Source organism: Medicago sativa, chromosome 2, assembly GCF_051527215.1.
Source record: "Medicago sativa cultivar Bolivia chromosome 2, Bolivia_mono, whole genome shotgun sequence".
Taxonomy (NCBI): domain Eukaryota; kingdom Viridiplantae; phylum Streptophyta; class Magnoliopsida; order Fabales; family Fabaceae; genus Medicago; species Medicago sativa.
This window is the reverse complement of record NC_140750.1, coordinates 25,732,825-25,751,574: the sequence shown is the minus strand read 5'-3', so window position 1 is coordinate 25,751,574 and position 18,750 is coordinate 25,732,825. Positions and strand designations below refer to the sequence as shown.

General features: G+C 33.1%; 3 long non-coding RNA genes across 4 annotated transcripts; 2 read left to right on the top strand and 1 right to left on the bottom strand.

The window, feature by feature from the left end:
* Nucleotides 1–3,347: 3,347 nt before the first annotated feature.
* Nucleotides 3,348–6,798, bottom strand: LOC146945799 (uncharacterized). Of its 2 annotated transcripts, none has more exons than XR_015026505.1 (6): nucleotides 6,646–6,798; nucleotides 6,201–6,467; nucleotides 5,549–5,618; nucleotides 4,975–5,075; nucleotides 3,917–4,353; nucleotides 3,348–3,772 (listed from the first exon to the last, which is right to left on the bottom strand). It is a non-coding gene; the product is annotated as an uncharacterized LOC146945799 (long non-coding RNA). The 2 variants fall into 2 exon arrangements; XR_015026504.1 differs by having other exon boundaries at nucleotides 5,549–5,613.
* Nucleotides 6,799–8,097: 1,299 nt separating this feature from the next.
* On the top strand, nucleotides 8,098–9,255 carry LOC146945798 (uncharacterized). The gene is made up of 3 exons (XR_015026503.1): nucleotides 8,098–8,621; nucleotides 8,750–8,867; nucleotides 9,080–9,255. It is a non-coding gene; the product is annotated as an uncharacterized LOC146945798 (long non-coding RNA).
* Nucleotides 9,256–9,486: 231 nt separating this feature from the next.
* Nucleotides 9,487–13,807, top strand: LOC146945797 (uncharacterized). The gene is made up of 2 exons (XR_015026502.1): nucleotides 9,487–12,262; nucleotides 13,551–13,807. It is a non-coding gene; the product is annotated as an uncharacterized LOC146945797 (long non-coding RNA).
* Nucleotides 13,808–18,750: the final 4,943 nt, after the last annotated feature.

The following is an 18,750-nucleotide window of genomic DNA, read 5'->3' as shown; positions in this document are numbered from 1 at the left end:
CTGCATTTTAGATGGAATTTGTTAGGTTAAATTGTTGCTAACCGAATGCAGCATTTTAAGGGAAATTATTAGGTTAAGTTGCTGCAGACCTAATAAAATTAATAAATAAGGATAAGGATGAGCTGGAAAATATTAGGTTAAATTGTTGCAGACCTAATAAAATTAATAAATAAGGATATGAAATTGGTGCGATGTATTTTTTTAGTATTAAATAAGTGTACGAAATATTTCCTTCAAAAAAAAAGTGTACAAAATATTGTCAAAAAAAAGGCAAGAGGATATGAATGAAATTGGTGCGATGCATTTTTTTTAGATGGAATTTGTCAGGTTAAATTACTGCTAACCTAATACAGTAAATGAGCGGGAAGATATTAAGTTAAATTGCTGCAGACCTAACAAAATTAATAAATAAGGATATGAAATTGGTGCGGTGCATATTTTTAGATGGAATTTGTTAGGCTAAATTACTGTTAAGCTAATACAGCAAATGAGCGGGAAAATATTAGATTAAATTGCTGCAGACCTAACAAAATTAATAAATAAGGATATGAAATCGGTGCGATGCATTTTTTTAGTATTAAATAAGTGTACAAAATATTTCCTTCAAAAAATTGGTGCGATGCATTTTTTTTAGTATTAAATAAGTGTACAAAATATTTCCTTCAAAAAAAAAAGTGCACAAAATATTGTCAAAAAAAAAGCAGGAGTATATGAATGAAATTGGTGCGATGCATTTTTTAGATGAAATTTGTTACTGTTAACCTAATACAGCTGATGAGCAGGAAAATATTATGTTAAATTGCTGCAGACCTAACAAAATTAATAAATAAGGATATGAAATTGGTGCGGTGCATATTTTTAGATGGAATTTGTTAGGCTAAATTACTGTTAAGCTAATACAGCAAATGAGCGGGAAAATATTAGATTAAATTGCTGCAGACCTAACAAAATTAATAAATAAGGATATGAAATCGGTGCGATGCATTTTTTTAGTATTAAATAAGTGTACAAAATATTTCCTTCAAAAAATTGGTGCGATGCATTTTTTTAGTATTAAATAAGTGTACAAAATATTTCCTTCAAAAAAAAAAGTGCACAAAATATTGTCAAAAAAAAAAAAGCAAGAGTATCAATCTATATATAAAAGTTGTCCCAAGCAAACAATTTCGCCCTAATTTTACCTAAGCCCTAATGATTATAATTACTGTTTTACCCTAACCTAAATCTTAATTCCGAAACCCTATTTTCCATCTTTACTTTAATGTCCCATTTTCCTCTCTCTTAATTCTATTCATCTCTTTCCCCTTTCTTCATCATTCCCGATCATCTCCTTCCCTATTATCTACTCCCTTCTACACCTCCTCACCAGAAGCATGCCACTCCTTACTCCTCTGATTTGTCCTCACCGCCGTTATCGCTTTCAAAAGGTTTACGGCTATTATACGAAGCAAGATTTGTGTGAATCGAGAAACCTTGATAACCAATTTCATCATCAAAACGATTAGCAAGAGCAGCGATACCAGTTTCCACCTGATTATTCCACCGAGAGGTTCCAGAAAACCGATAACCGGAGGAAGTTGTCAAGATCGAAGTCAGTGGCTTCGGTTCTTCATCGGTCAACGATGGAAGATCGACGATGTGGAACGCCGCCGTAACTTCCGACGTAGTCAGTTGTTTTGGTTGGAAGGATAACGACGGGGATTGTAGAATATATTGCGCCGCGGTTTCTTCGGCGGTTGGTGGTGGTTTGTTTGCGACAATGGTCGATCTATGGCTGGTATTATATCATTCTGTGTGAATTTGACAAAAACTAATTGTTGGGGTTTGGTTTGTTTGTAAATTTAGCTATTTTCATGTGAGGAATTTCCTTTCCGTGATAATTTAGAAATTGGATGATGGTTGCAGTGCAGTTCTGAAACAGAATACTGCTGTTTTGGTGCTATCATCAATAGAGGGAGAGATTTATCAATCTATATATAAAAGTTGTCCCAAGCAAACAATTTCGCCCTAATTTTACCTAAGCCCTAATGATTATAATTACTGTTTTACCCTAACCTAAATCTTAATTCCGAAACCCTATTTTCCATCTTTACTTTAATGTCCCATTTTCCTCTCTCTTAATTCTATTCATCTCTTTCCCCTTTCTTCATCATTCCCGATCATCTCCTTCCCTATTATCTACTCCCTTCTACACCTCCTCACCAGAAGCATGCCACTCCTTACTCCTCTGATTTGTCCTCACCGCCGTTATCGCTTTCAAAAGGTTTACGGCTATTATACGAAGCAAGATTTGTGTGAATCGAGAAACCTTGATAACCAATTTCATCATCAAAACGATTAGCAAGAGCAGCGATACCAGTTTCCACCTGATTATTCCACCGAGAGGTTCCAGAAAACCGATAACCGGAGGAAGTTGTCAAGATCGAAGTCAGTGGCTTCGGTTCTTCATCGGTCAACGATGGAAGATCGACGATGTGGAACGCCGCCGTAACTTCCGACGTAGTCAGTTGTTTTGGTTGGAAGGATAACGACGGGGATTGTAGAATATATTGCGCCGCGGTTTCTTCGGCGGTTGGTGGTGGTTTGTTTGCGACAATGGTCGATCTATGGCTGGTATTATATCATTCTGTGTGAATTTGACAAAAACTAATTGTTGGGGTTTGGTTTGTTTGTAAATTTAGCTATTTTCATGTGAGGAATTTCCTTTCCGTGATAATTTAGAAATTGGATGATGGTTGCAGTGCAGTTCTGAAACAGAATACTGCTGTTTTGGTGCTATCATCAATAGAGGGAGAGATTTATCAATCTACTAGACCATCGACCCGTGCTAACGCACGGGTCTTACCGAGTAAAATATACACAAATAAGTTATACCATACTAAATAGACCGTAATAAAATAAGTCATAAAGGTAAAAATGAACTACATTATTCATATCTTTGTTAAATCTCAATGGTAAATATAAATAAATCTCAATGATAAATATAAATAAACATGAATGGCTAAATTAGTCTATTAGTCATATCTTTCCGGTCCAAAACATATAGACTTGTTACTATTATCATTGTTATCGGTTGAAGACTTTGTAACTGGATGCATAAATGATCATAAAAAGTAATAAATAATTTTAGTTGCTCAATTTGTCTCTTATAAAAAGGACCGGAGGGAGTATATCGTAAGTTCCTATCGATGTCATTTGCTTCATATATGTCTTTAGGCGCAAGATCAAGTTTAAAAACACTGCTACCTTTTTATTACGTTGATTTACCAAGCATTTTGTAAATATGAAATTGACCTCCATTTATTTAAATAAAAATCGACATATGTACTTTTTTATAAGCATGGCTGTATCAAAATGAATAATATCACTCAGTTGGAATTTTAATCCAAAATTACAACTCATGGATAAATTTATATAAAAAAAAAATAAAAAATAAAAAACTTTCGATTTTGGCTTGCAAGTTTCAAGCATAGTCCATAAACGATGGTTGATTGCTCAATATCCAAAACATTAAACAAAGAATAAATACATGCAAAAAAAAAAGACACATTAAAACAAACACATTATTATTTCATAAATGTGCAGTAGAGCATTCCATTGTATCGCAGACCACTTATTCCAAACCTTATGCCCTTTCCCTCATAGAGTTGTCTTCCATTGCAAAAGAGCCTCCAATCTTCTCCAAATTTGATAGACTTATATTCATCCACAAATTCCAATTTCAACAACCAATAATGTCCTGAATCATTTAGAAGACCAATATCTTTACACTCTTTGTGGATGATGTCATCAAAAAATCCAGCATAAGTGAAAATCCAAGGAAAAAGAAAAATGAAAACACGTTAGACATGACAATAAGGAATATTAGATGGTTTGCTAAAAAAAATTCTAACTTAAACTTAGATTTCTCAAATACCAGATAATCAGACGTAACATCATCAAGAGTCAACCATTTGGTGATGGAATACTTAAAGTTGTTCGAGTCATGGCGATAAGGGATTGGTAAGGTGATACCAGCGAATGAAAGGGCTGCATCTGGACTGTAAATTGAACGCTCCAGTCTTAAAGTCAATGGAGGAACATACATGGGATACTTAATCTCATTGTCATGGCGGTCATTCACCCGAATAACAAACAATTGTGGTGGAACAGCTATCAAAGTAATCGAAGCAACATGCTTAAGTTCTATTCAATTCCAGTTCTCCTATACCATGATTAAAACACAACTTCCAATTTTTTTGTCCACAAAAACCTCAAACTGTTTGAAAGCTGGATCAACTAACTTCACATACCGATACAACTCATGTCCAATTTCCTTCCTGAGATTTAATTTGTGCCTAGAAGTAGATAATTCTATTGAAGGTATAAAAATCATCAATTAATACATGATTTAACTGTAGTTGCATCTAAGATCTAAGGTGCCACAAATAATAATAAACGACCATGTTTTGAGCCAAAATAAAATAGCAATGACGAAAAGCATAAATCATGTGAAATTGACTGGTACACATCGAACGTTTCTTATGATCTTATATGCATACAAATGGAAACAAAATGGGCACATATTTATGTTAATATAAAGATGGCAATTCAGAAAACAACAACCCCATATATTTTAAGTTGAATACAAACTAAACTTATTTAATTTTTTAAACAGAAACGTCGTAAAGGTACATATAGAGGCATGGGTTGCAATATTTTTTTCTAAAATCGATTTGTATGTCAATAAAACTAATTCTATACCTGAATATGATTTAAAATACCAACTCAAACAGCAAAAATCACTTTTGCTTTACAACTATTATCCTCTGGCAAAAATCCTATCATTTCAATTGATAATCTTATTGCTTTTACAAACCTTGAACGACATCCCATATAACTTACTCGACATAAAATCTGATTACTATAAACTCAACAAAAAACACAGCTTGCATCAAACAAAACACAAAAAGAAATAGTTCTTATTGCACAAACCTCATTTGGATGGACTCGACATGATAGGTACACCACTTAAGCCTCAAGATCTACTTATAAGTCGGATCTGTTATGTCATATACATTTCCATAGTGCAACATCTGTGAAAGCATGATTCAGACAAAATACATTAGAAACAAATAACAAACCCATGTGTGATAGATACACGAACCAGCAAAATGAAACAAAAAATGCTAACTAAAAAGAACTCTTCAGCTTTTGAGAATGACAACCAATCCAATCCTCTATCCATTTAGTTGTTCAAATTGAAAAATGTGTGTCAACCTGCAATTCTCTATTTATGTGATTTTGCAAAATAAAAAGACAAAATAAGTGAAAGGGAATAAGAATAAAAGTGACCTATCAAACACTAAGAATGCAAAGTAGCTTTCTCTCACTGCTTAGTACAATGTTTTATTTGAGAACAACACAATTATTAGCATGTAAACTCACGACGTGCATAACTGAAAATTCAGACGTACAAAGCTTAAAATTCAAATTGGAGAAATAGAATTGAAGGATTAATTAATAATGAAAAATAATGCACGTTTCAAAATAAAGCAAAATCACTTACATAAGTTCCATAAGTTCGCAGCTTTAACAGGTCTGTCCGTATAGACTCATCAAACTTGTCACCATCTTTACTTTGAATTGTTAGTGTGAGGAAGACAAAAATAATATCAAAACTCCTCATGCATAAAAATACTTGAGTAAAAACAATTAAAAAACAAAGGTGTGCATAAAGCATACACAAAGATAAAATGGATCAATCAAAGTAACTATCATACTAATTTAAATTGGAGAAATATATTTCCATGTCATAAGCATATTCGTTTATGTTTAAGTTTACCCTTTCTATTAAAATGATAGTGCAATCAAAAATTAAAAAGAAAAATGTCAACAAAAACCGTAATCAGGAATTTCTCACGAAACACAAATGGAAGGCAGTATTCTCAGAAAAATACTCAAATCACAATATAAGCTAAAAAACAAAAGCAACAAAAAAAAAAATGAAATAAAAAATTAAAATGTTTAGGTTTTTCAAATTCACACCATGGTTTGAACTTATTGGAAGAAATTGAAGCCCTATAAAACAAATTTTAGATCATCATATGAAGACATGATTCTTATGACCATCACAAAACCATTCGGTAGCAGAAACAATGTCCAAGGTGGAAGATAAAATCATATAGCTTCTCAGCAAGTTTATGTTCTCATTAACATACCTTGATAACATTCTGAGATAGCTTTTCTCATCAATATCCAATTTCCATTTCTACGTACCCGCTCATATCATCGTCGTAGCTCATTCAATATTTACAGAGCATAAATTGAGACACCAAAGAAGAGGGAAAGCAAAAAGAATATTAAAAAGATGAATAAAAATGGAATAATAATAGTAATTCAAATTTTGCAAAAATGAACAAAAAGCTCACGACTGTAACTTCAAGCGTTGATCTTCCCGTCCATTGCAACACCATGTGAGATGCAATCTAAACCCCCAAAATAGAAACGAATCAAAAATCAAAATCGTAACCGAATCATCAACCAAAATCGATTTTAGATAGTATAACCAACAATGGAATCATTGGTGAAATCGTTAATGAAATCGTTAATCGAAATGAGAAAGAACAAACCGAATATGAAATTTAGAAAGAACAAATTGAATACCTCTACAAATTAGGGAAAAATTGTGGAATCTTGAAGCAATTTTGATTTAGTAAATAGAGAGTTGATTCCGAAAAGCTACCACCGTATCTTAATGTATGTGAGAATTGAACCTTGCTTAAATTTTTTGCCTTTTACATAGAGAGAATTTGATGGAAGATGGAAGGATGGAAGTAGAGGAGGATTAGCCACCCAAAATGGCAAAAGATTGCAGAGGAGGATGAATTACACTTTGAGCAGTTCGTGAACCCAAGAGAAAAGGGAGTGATGTTGCTTGCAGTTCGTGAACCAAGAGAAAAGGAAGAAATAAATATGAAAGTAAACAGTTTTTGCGTAAAATTAAGATGAAGTTTAGGGCTAATTTGTTTCAACAACAAAACAGGGTTATAGTTGTTTTGGAATTAAGCTTTAGGTTAGGGGTAAAACAGAAATTTTAGTCATTAGGGTTTAGGAAAAATTAGGGCTTCAAAATTGGCTTGGGGCAACTTTTATATATAGATTGATATATAAAAGTTGTCCCAAGCAAACAATTTCGCCCTAATTTTACCTAAGCCCTAATGATTATAATTACTGTTTTACCCTAACCTAAATCTTAATTCCGAAACCCTATTTTCCATCTTTACTTTAATGTCCCATTTTCCTCTCTCTTAATTCTATTCATCTCTTTCCCCTTTCTTCATCATTCCCGATCATCTCCTTCCCTATTATCTACTCCCTTCTACACCTCCTCACCAGAAGCATGCCACTCCTTACTCCTCTGATTTGTCCTCACCGCCGTTATCGCTTTCAAAAGGTTTACGGCTATTATACGAAGCAAGATTTGTGTGAATCGAGAAACCTTGATAACCAATTTCATCATCAAAACGATTAGCAAGAGCAGCGATACCAGTTTCCACCTGATTATTCCACCGAGAGGTTCCAGAAAACCGATAACCGGAGGAAGTTGTCAAGATCGAAGTCAGTGGCTTCGGTTCTTCATCGGTCAACGATGGAAGATCGACGATGTGGAACGCCGCCGTAACTTCCGACGTAGTCAGTTGTTTTGGTTGGAAGGATAACGACGGGGATTGTAGAATATATTGCGCCGCGGTTTCTTCGGCGGTTGGTGGTGGTTTGTTTGCGACAATGGTCGATCTATGGCTGGTATTATATCATTCTGTGTGAATTTGACAAAAACTAATTGTTGGGGTTTGGTTTGTTTGTAAATTTAGCTATTTTCATGTGAGGAATTTCCTTTCCGTGATAATTTAGAAATTGGATGATGGTTGCAGTGCAGTTCTGAAACAGAATACTGCTGTTTTGGTGCTATCATCAATAGAGGGAGAGATTTATCAATCTATATATAAAAGTTGTCCCAAGCAAACAATTTCGCCCTAATTTTACCTAAGCCCTAATGATTATAATTACTGTTTTACCCTAACCTAAATCTTAATTCCGAAACCCTATTTTCCATCTTTACTTTAATGTCCCATTTTCCTCTCTCTTAATTCTATTCATCTCTTTCCCCTTTCTTCATCATTCCCGATCATCTCCTTCCCTATTATCTACTCCCTTCTACACCTCCTCACCAGAAGCATGCCACTCCTTACTCCTCTGATTTGTCCTCACCGCCGTTATCGCTTTCAAAAGGTTTACGGCTATTATACGAAGCAAGATTTGTGTGAATCGAGAAACCTTGATAACCAATTTCATCATCAAAACGATTAGCAAGAGCAGCGATACCAGTTTCCACCTGATTATTCCACCGAGAGGTTCCAGAAAACCGATAACCGGAGGAAGTTGTCAAGATCGAAGTCAGTGGCTTCGGTTCTTCATCGGTCAACGATGGAAGATCGACGATGTGGAACGCCGCCGTAACTTCCGACGTAGTCAGTTGTTTTGGTTGGAAGGATAACGACGGGGATTGTAGAATATATTGCGCCGCGGTTTCTTCGGCGGTTGGTGGTGGTTTGTTTGCGACAATGGTCGATCTATGGCTGGTATTATATCATTCTGTGTGAATTTGACAAAAACTAATTGTTGGGGTTTGGTTTGTTTGTAAATTTAGCTATTTTCATGTGAGGAATTTCCTTTCCGTGATAATTTAGAAATTGGATGATGGTTGCAGTGCAGTTCTGAAACAGAATACTGCTGTTTTGGTGCTATCATCAATAGAGGGAGAGATTTATGAACTGTTGTTGTGTTCACTGTGGCCGGTCACTTGCAACTGTGACAATAATATAAAGGTTTATTGTCCATTTCTCTTATTCTCTATAAACATTGCATTTGGTACTATTTGATAATTATTTTGTCTGTTATATTTTGTAAATGAGCTATTAATTATGTTTCGGCTAAATTAGGAGCTAATGCTTGATTGCAAAATACAAATATTGATTTCAAATTTTTCTTCTTCTAACTTATTGATAGTTTCTTTTTAAATTTTGATATCTGGTTGCAGGGGAAGGACTTTAGGAGGCATATGAGAATGGTGAATATTTGGACGTTTCCGATAACGATTATGGTATGATATTAGGATGAGAAGTATTGTAGGTAAGTAATATGTCTCACTGTTCTAGAAGAAATACATTCAACTATTATGTCTCATTGTTCTAGAAGAAATACATGATGTTTTCGAAATAATGAGATTAATATCAGTTCAAGTTTTAAATTCTAAAATGATATATACATGTTTCAAATGTAAGCTAAATATATTACTGTTTGTACTTTCATTTTGATTGAAAAAGTAAATTAAAATTGAGGCATATATACTTATGACATAGAAATTGATACCTCCAATGTAAATTGATACAAACTGTTTTTTAATTGCAGCAAATCCTTATGGAGATTGAGAGCGGAGAGTAAAAATTAGAGTCAAGATAATTAAACACCATGAGGTAATTTTATCTTCTGTTTTTTAGATATGTTTTTGATCTATGATATTTATTTCATCTAATATGATTATCACTAACAAACCATATCTGATAATAGGCAATGATTATCACTTTATACTTTTATTAGAATTGTAATAAATCATATCTGTCAACATTTCACAATGTAATACTAGAATCGTAAATTTTGTTAGTAGGACTTGCCATTTTCGAAAATTGCTGCATTTGGAAATTGCTTCAAGGGCCAAGGAATTGAGTTACTCTGTTTGCAGTTTTTGATGAGAAAGGATTACTCTTTCTTTAATTGTGATGTCGTTTTTACTGCATTGTTAAATTTAATTGTGATTTTAGCTTTTTTGCTTTTGGTTTAATTGACAAGATTTGGCACTAATATGTTTACCTTTGCATAACAATATTAGTTTGGCTTTCAATGGATTAGCTTTGGTTTTCAATAGATTTGGCATTAATATTGAGATGTCTCATTTATTTAGCTTTGTTGCACTTTTCCACATATTATGTTAGTCTCCAAAAAATCCCAATGGCATTTTGAGGGAAACAATTTTGAAGCTATGTTGGGGAGTATTTACTTGCTTGATCTAAGGAGTATTTTGACATCATGAGCCATGAGCCACTATCATCACCATAATGTGTGTGATTAACTATTATGAAATATAGTTCCATTAGATCTAAATTTGCACAACAAGTATTGTCTATGTTATGATGAAATAGTGTGCAAATAAATAAACTTTACATAAATTGATAAAGATTGTCTTTTGAGAAAATAGTGATAGTTTTGGTGGACTTTGTCGAGGTGGTTTCTGTTTTTTGTGTTGTGCTCTCGAGGGGCAGCAGGCTGTGTAGTGCCTCTGTGTTGGCTGCGTGAGGCTGCTGCTATTTAAGGTAGCAGGTTTTGGTTATGTCCACTAGGAACCGTTGTGCTGTTGGTGTTTTAGGGGCTGCACCTCTTTTGTTTTGTGCCTAGCCTTTTTCTTTTGTTTTCTTTCCGTAATCATGAGGCAGGGGTATGCGTTTGGTTTGTGTTTTATAGGGTTCTGATGTTGTTTATAGCTCACTGGTGTCCTATTTAATGTATACATTAGCCTCATTTTTAAGTGGAATGATGCAGATCTATAGGGGGCGCCTCTTTGTGGTTATTTAGAGGTATTCTGTTGTTATGAGGTTTTCCTTTCAATGCTATTTTCCCTCTGTGTCGTGCTATTATTCTCTTTTGATTTGTTCCTTTAATATCATTTGTTTCTAGGTTATTATTCATTTTTTATTTATATTTTGTTATCTTTTTATGTTGGTGGATGAATTGGTGGATAAATTTAAGGTGTTGACTTGGTATTGGAGTATGAGTAGGCTGACGATTGCTACGTGTTTGTTCAACGAGTGGTGTTGGAACCCAAGAGAATGTTTAATGCATCAAGTTTGGTGGGTGTGTAGTGTCTGAGATTTTTCCATCTCTTTTGCGGCTGTTTTGTTTTCTCTTTCTACCGTGTTGTAGTCTGTGAGGTTTTTTTTTTATTTTGGTGATGTTGGGTGAGTGCACAGCTGCCATAGGCTCTTTGTTAGTTTGGCAGTGAGTTTTGCATCTACTCTTTAGTAGTCTATTGGTGTATTATAATCTGCAAATGGATTGAACTCCGATGAAGTAGAACAAGATGACATAAAACTACTTAAACAAGAAACTTCATTGGATTACTTATGTAATTTAACACCTCACAGGTAAGTTTTTCTCCTCCTTTATTTGGAAAAAAAAAAAGTTATCATGATTGCCAACAATTTTTTAGAAGATTATTTTGTATTATAATTTGTAAATTTGATTACCATGCTTTACATTTTGATGTGGCTATAGAATTCCTTCGTATAGAAAATCAATAAACATTTTCTTCATAAGAATAGCATTTCTGGATTACTTTTGGTTACTAACCACATATGATATTAAATATGTCATTCTTTCATTGATAGATCAAAGTGATGATGCTTTTTTTTGTGTTCAAAGAGTCTATACGAACGAACCTGTCGAAGCTGCAAACTTACCACATGGAGTTGGACATCTTTAATGTATGTAAGTGTAAATGTCGTAAGGTGTTGGATTTGTTGATCTGTTAGTGGAAGGATGTTTTAATTGTTTTGGTTGTAATTTTTTTGTTTATTAATGTTGTTTGTCATTAGTGAATTTTTTTGGTTGAGAATTGATTCTTAGTAAGTACTTTCTGTGCTTTTATTCATTTGCATGCTTATTGATTTTTTTTATTGATTATTGTTTGATGCTTACTCAATTTTATTTCTCAACCAAATATGACAAAACTGTAAATGTCGTAAGGTAATGGATTTGTTGATGTGTTAGAGGAAGATTAGCATGCTCAGCGCAGGTTTCCAAAGCAAGTGAACTATGATACATATTTCAGCTATATATATATACGGTACATAATTCAAGTTTTTGGACTCACAAATGTCGCTAATACTTACAATAGATGGTGTTTGGCGAGTTTGAACATGTATTCCCTTGACAATACCATGAAGAGGCTGTGTCATCTTTGCTAAGCTTGAATGATTGGTTTATAATGTCTTTTTTTCTGCATAGTAATCATTGTTTTAATTTCCAGTTTTTTATTTTTGTAACTTAACCTATTTTTCTTCTCTAATTGACCAGTTTTGTATAACCATTTTGTTTCTCAAATTTGTGTCACATTCGATCGGGCTACCCTACAACAGGAGACCAGAAACAGCAGAGCGCCAAAATAAAGGTAACAACCCCTTGGGTTTAGTTTGCTTATCATTATAGGGATTTTCATATTGGTGATTTCACAAATGTAGTTATTTTGTTTTTTTAGTGATAATTCAGTGGCAAATACTATAATTTTGCAATTGAAATGCTAAGAATGGTGCATCTTAAATGAGTGTATGAGATCAAATGATCGAAACTGGCATATCTTGATTTTCATCCTTTTTGTTGAAGTTACTTTACTTCCCCATTTTCTTCTCCTTAGATCGGTACTCCCTCATTGTATGCTTTTTAATCTCATGTGATAAGTTTATACACACACACACACACACACACACACACACACACACACACACACACACACCATGTTTTTCACAAGCAATTTGTTTGTTTTTATTTTTAAATGTGTTTTTTTTCATGGAACTATTTAATCTGCATTGCCACACTATTTTTTTCTTTGGTTATTCTTATATTTTCTCTCTGATTTGATATACCAAATAAACCTCTTCCTATACGTATTAGTGTACTATAAGACACATTAGCTTTAATGCCATGATAAGTAAATAACTAAAAGCTAATATTCATATGCACATTAGATACATAATATTGGTTTGTTGTAGTAGGATTAGAATTTCTGTTCTGTTTGTAAATGGTTTCTTTGTTGAAACTCATTTGGATCATCACAAGGACTGGCTTATAAGTAGATATGCATGTTACTTTCTAGACATGATAATTTGAGCAGTAGTTAGGCAATTTGTCAACCTATTAGGTCCAACCTGCCATAAACTTTTCCATGAATTGATAATGCTGACAGGCTAATTGAAAGGATAGAAGTTTACCAAGAGGGAAATGAAAACGGGGAATAAAAATTTGTTGCTTTATGATTATGACTTTATCAACCAAGCATTTTACTTTTAATTTTTAATTATTCTCTAAACTTATTCTAAAAATATACTAACATTGTTTTCACTTTGCCAACATATCATTCTGTACTAATGATGAGCATTTTGATCAACAACTCAATTGTTATACATGCACATTTTCCTATACCCCCACATGGATTCTTGGCATCAAGTCTCCAATCACACCCAACTATACGTGGATTGTCTATGAAATTGCCATATACACAATTATTAGTCAATCTCAATTTGTTTTTAGAATTATTGGTTTATCTGGGATAACTTGACATAATTACTAACCAACTGTGTGGGTTTTTGTTCATCTTACTTTTTTCTGATACTTCTTGACGTATTAGGCTTTGAAGTAATATATCGATTGTATGATTGACCCAATGACTAATATTTTTTCAGCAGAAGCTGTCGTAGAGAGACCGACTGTTAATATGATATTCTTCTTTTGCGGCTGAAATTTGTGTTCCAGTTTATTCTTCTTTTGCTCCATTGCTAGCAACAACAGAGGAAAAGAAACTGGCAGAGGAGGGGTATATAACATACTATGCATAGTATAGTAAAATTGCTTTATGCATTTTGTACTATGTGCTCATACTATGTTGGTTTTTATTCTGATATTTCATAAAGAGCACATGTAGCATATAGTTGTATTGGAATTCGACAACTTTGAGACCGATCTTTCTAAACATTTCAAGTTACATCTGAGAACACCTCTAAGATAGTCCTTAGAAACTAAGTTACTGTTGTTAGAGACTTAGAGTTAATGGCAAAATGAGACAGTTCCTTTCAATAAGTAATTTTATTCTCACTGTTTAAAAAGTATAACTTTATAAGATTTGTAAATTTGATATCAAGTGACATTAAAATACCTAAAATCATATCATAATCATAATATTATAATAATTGCTGTGGTTTTTTAAAGACAACTTGCTTCCTATCGTCATCTAACCTTTGTAACATGATATTAATGTTGGTGTTTCGAAAGGCAATGGAAATATTATAGATAATATTTGGATTATATTTTCAATATTTTTGGAATTTATTGTCGTGTAATCTATAGCCAACATGGTGCAGCTGAAGCCAACATGATTGCTCTTTAGCCAGTGATTTTTTTCATGAAAATGGGTTCTGTGGTTGGGCGCTAGAATTAGCATTGGGAGTGAATCAATAAAAGACATCATCCGGAGATCTTAAAGGATCAAATTACTTCTTAACACTTAACTTCTTCGTTAGTTGGTTTATTTTTGGTGCACCAATTGATTTAGATGAACTATCAAGTTGAATGAAAAATAAAAAATAATAAATCTAACAAATATTTCACCTGTTCGACAACATGGGTCGACGATCTAGGAAAAAGCTTATTTAAAAAATAAATTACGGACAAGGAAAAACTTATTTAAAAAAACATATTAAGATAGAAATGTACTCATGAGTTCTTTGACACAGTGTTTCTAATATTTCGCATCTAATATTAAAATGAATTGTAAGTAATATACTAAACTATATATGACCCGTGCGGCAGCACGGGTCGATGGTCTAGTATGAATGAAATTGGTGCGATGCATTTTTTAGATGAAATTTGTTACTGTTAACCTAATACAGCTGATGAGCAGGAAAATATTATGTTAAATTGCTGCAGACCTAACAAAATTAATAAATAAGGATAAAAATATGAAATTGGTGCGATGCATTTTTTTAGTATTGAATAAGTGTACAAAATATTTCCTTCAAAAAAAAGTGTACAAAATATTGTCAAAAAAAAGGCAAGAGGATAGGAATGAAATTGGTGCGATGCATTTTTTTAGATGGAATTTGTTAGGTTAAATTACTGCTAACCTAATACAGCAAATGAGCGGAAAACTATTATGTTAAATTGTTGCAGACCTAACAAAATTAATAAATAAGGATAAGGATATGAAATTGGTGCGATGCATTTTTTTTTAGTATTAAATAAGTGTACAAAATATTTCCTTAAAAAAAAAGTGTACAAAATATTGTCAAAAAAAAGCAGGCAAGAGGATAGGAATGAAATTGATGTGATGCATTTTTTTAGATGAAATTTGTTAGGTTAAATTATTGCTAACCTAATACAGCAAATGAGCGGGAAAATATATTAGGTTAAATTGCTGCAGACCTAACAAAATTAATAAATAAGGATGAGCTGGAAAATATTAGATTAAATTGCTGCGGACCTAACAAAATTAATAAATAAGGATAAGATAACTCATTTTTCTAAATCAAAATTTTGATGTTAAATACTTTTGAGTTTTTGTATTTTTAAATCTGCTGAAGTTGTATAACATAAGGGAGATAGACATACGATGTAGAGAGGTGAGAGAGAGAACAAATGGACGACAGGGAGAAAATAACAAGGGATTTCACTTGATGAGAAAGAATGACTGATTATCAACTAGCGGATCGAGGAAAAATATATCAATGTGGAGCAGAGACGACGTCAGGAATTAAGCTTAGAGGAGACCAAGTAGAAAATATGATTTAGTGGAAGAAAAAAAAGGAACGTTTATATGCACAATATTTACAAGATATTTAAGAAATTATAAGATAAAATTATAAAAAAATTCAAGGATATAAGAAAGATGAGAGTGTCTTGAGGCTTGTCTGAGAATGAAGAGACTAAAGCGAATTTTGAATATATACTTAGCAGTGAAAGAAAATGTGAAACAACACAAATACAATTGTATGAGGATGAATTTAGGTTGAAATCGCAACAAATGAATCGTTGGTAGTGCGCAACCAAAATTGTAGACAGTGATTCGATCTTTGTAAACGAAATTGCAATGAGGAATCTTATATTGAGATTCTAGTAAAGCATTAATTAGTGTTCTTCAGTATATTTCGGTCAAAATCTCACTTTCTTTTTCGTTGTTGTTAATGATTTTAGTTATTAGTGCAATAAACGTAGGTGTTAAAAACTCAATCTATCGAGTCAAAATAGAACCATTATACAATATCATATAAAGTTCACAAAAAAATATATATAGACCAAAAATATTTGTATACAATTATAATTTTTTTCAAATGTTCGGGGGATCGTGGCCTCTGCTGATCCGCTTCTAGCTCCATCCCTGACGTGGAGTGTGAGTGAAAATGAATGCAGGCTTGATGTGGAGGTGGAAGGAGGAAAAAGAAGGAGTATTGGGTGGAGTGGTCAAGTGATTTCCTTTTTTTCTTCTTCTTTGAAGATATTAATTTTAATGTTGGCAAACACATGTTACATCATTAAAATTAGTCACCTAAGTGTTTTTTTGGTCAAAATATGCATGAGATTATTAAATATAAAAGAAGGTAAAGTTTATGAGTCAAAAATGCTTGTTTTCCCAAATAGAACTGTCCCGAGATTTTCCAGACACATGTGGCATGTATGCCATCCATCCATTAGTTATGATTTGCATCTTTTTCTCCCCCACCTCCCATGATTTTCGCTCACAGCTGTTTTTTATTGGCTTATTTTCATTCTTGATGGATTCGGGACAATACTTGTCGGGGTAAATAGCAATACTGGTCAAAATTTCTCATTTTAAACTTTGAGGTGAAAACAACCCTCTTGTTATTCGAGTTTCACTTGAGAGACTTTGAGTTTTAGTTATTTGGTAACTTTAGTGTGTATTTAATTAATACTCAATCATTCTTTCTCATCAAAATAATAAAATTTAATCATTCATCTAACATTCTCATCAAATTACACTAAAATCATCAATCTCACTAAAACTCAAAAGATCACCAAGTGAAATCCCTTGTTATTCTCTCATGGTCGTCCACTTGATATTTTTCCAATTTTAGAAATGTTCATTTTCACAAGAAATAATTCATTTTTAAAAAATTCATTTTTAAAAAATTCATTGAATGTCTGATGTATCTCGTTTATAATTGTTTATTTTTCAAGTGTGCCCTTATGTGCATCACTTCCAAGATAATATTTTTTTACTTTGCATTTATGATAATAAAAAGGTAAAATCACACCAACACCCCTCTAAATTTTTGCTAAACACTAACCTCCCTTATTTTGTTATCAAATTGATAAATACCTCCCTTGAAACTTAACATTATTTAATATCTGTTAAATCCATCGTTTTTTTTTTGTCACCATTTTTTCTTACCCATTTGCACTTTCATGAATTTTCAACTTTCGTAATTTTCCCAATGTAGTCAGCCTCTTCAAATTCACCTTTGGGAATGCATTAACTATTTTGATAACCTTCGCCGTAAAAGTCACACTTCAACTTTGTGGAGGTTTGGAAGAAGATGCCACCAAACTGTTTGGTGAGGGCTTCGAACATAGCAGCCATATGGTGAGGGCTTCGAACTTAGCCCACCCCAAATTTGGACGGTTCCATTTGGGAGAGACAAAAGCCAGTTTATTACTTTTCCAATTAGAGACATTGGAAAGAGCCTCAGTCTCTTCTGGTCTGTAGTGATTCCTTCTAGGAAACAGTGTTGACAAGTCTCATACAACTTGCTTACATGTTCATTTGGGTCCTTAAAGGCCCATCCATCATACATGTTGTCCTTTCCTCCTATGAGAACAATATTCTTGATGTCGAATACTTCCGGATTTAAAAGTTTGAACCCATGAGTTAGCTACCCTCGTTTTGTCCTTCTTCCTAAATCTCCCATATTGTGCCTTGGTGTGGTGGGTTAGCCTTTACCATTTTTACTTCCTCCTTGTCAGATTTGTCAAAAAGTGAGTGAATTAGGGTCGACAGACTAGCTTCCTTTGCCAAATTAGCAAAGTCGTCTGCCTTCAGATTTGATCTGACAGTCTTCTCGATTTCTTGGTCAAAGAGTAGCTCCTTACTTGCTCCTTTGCTTCGCATAAACTAAAATATACCTTAAATAACATTTGTACAAAATCAAGAGACAAAAAGAATTGGCTCTATCTCTTTTTCTTTCTTTCTGAAATTGATAAATAAAATAAGGGAAATGTTAACTTGTGCCCTTAAGGCACAAGTTTAGAAGCCAAATGTAGAAATACTGTATTGGAATGCGTGTATTAAATTTAATCTTTAATGTTTTAAAGAGTTGAATGCACAAAATTTAAGAGAATATTTCTTTTTTGGGATTTCTTAACATGTGCCCTAAGGGCACAAGTTAACACTACCCATAAAATAAAATGAATTTAAATACAACAAAATAAATTAGGAGAATGCTAACCATTTCCCTAAGGGCATTGGTTAAGCAAGCAAAATAAGTAAGTTTTTAATAAAAAGTAATTTAAATACAACAAAATAAATTAGGAGAATGCTAACCATTTCCCTAAGGGCATTGGTTAAGCAAGCAAAATAAGTAAGTTTTTAATAAAAAGTAGTGTAATCATTACTTGGTCAATTGTAACAGCTTACATTTTCAAGACAAAATTTTTACTTATGGATTCCTTAACCATTGCCCATAGGGCACTGGTTAACAAAACCCAATAAATTAAGGAAAGTAAATTAAATATCATAAATCCTAATAAAAAAAACATAGTTGCCTTGTTGAAATTAATCAACAATCACCAAAAATGGCGTAAAAACCATAATGATTGATTTAGCAAGTGTGCTAAATTTTTATCAGGTAATAACGTTTATAAGTTCGTCTCCAC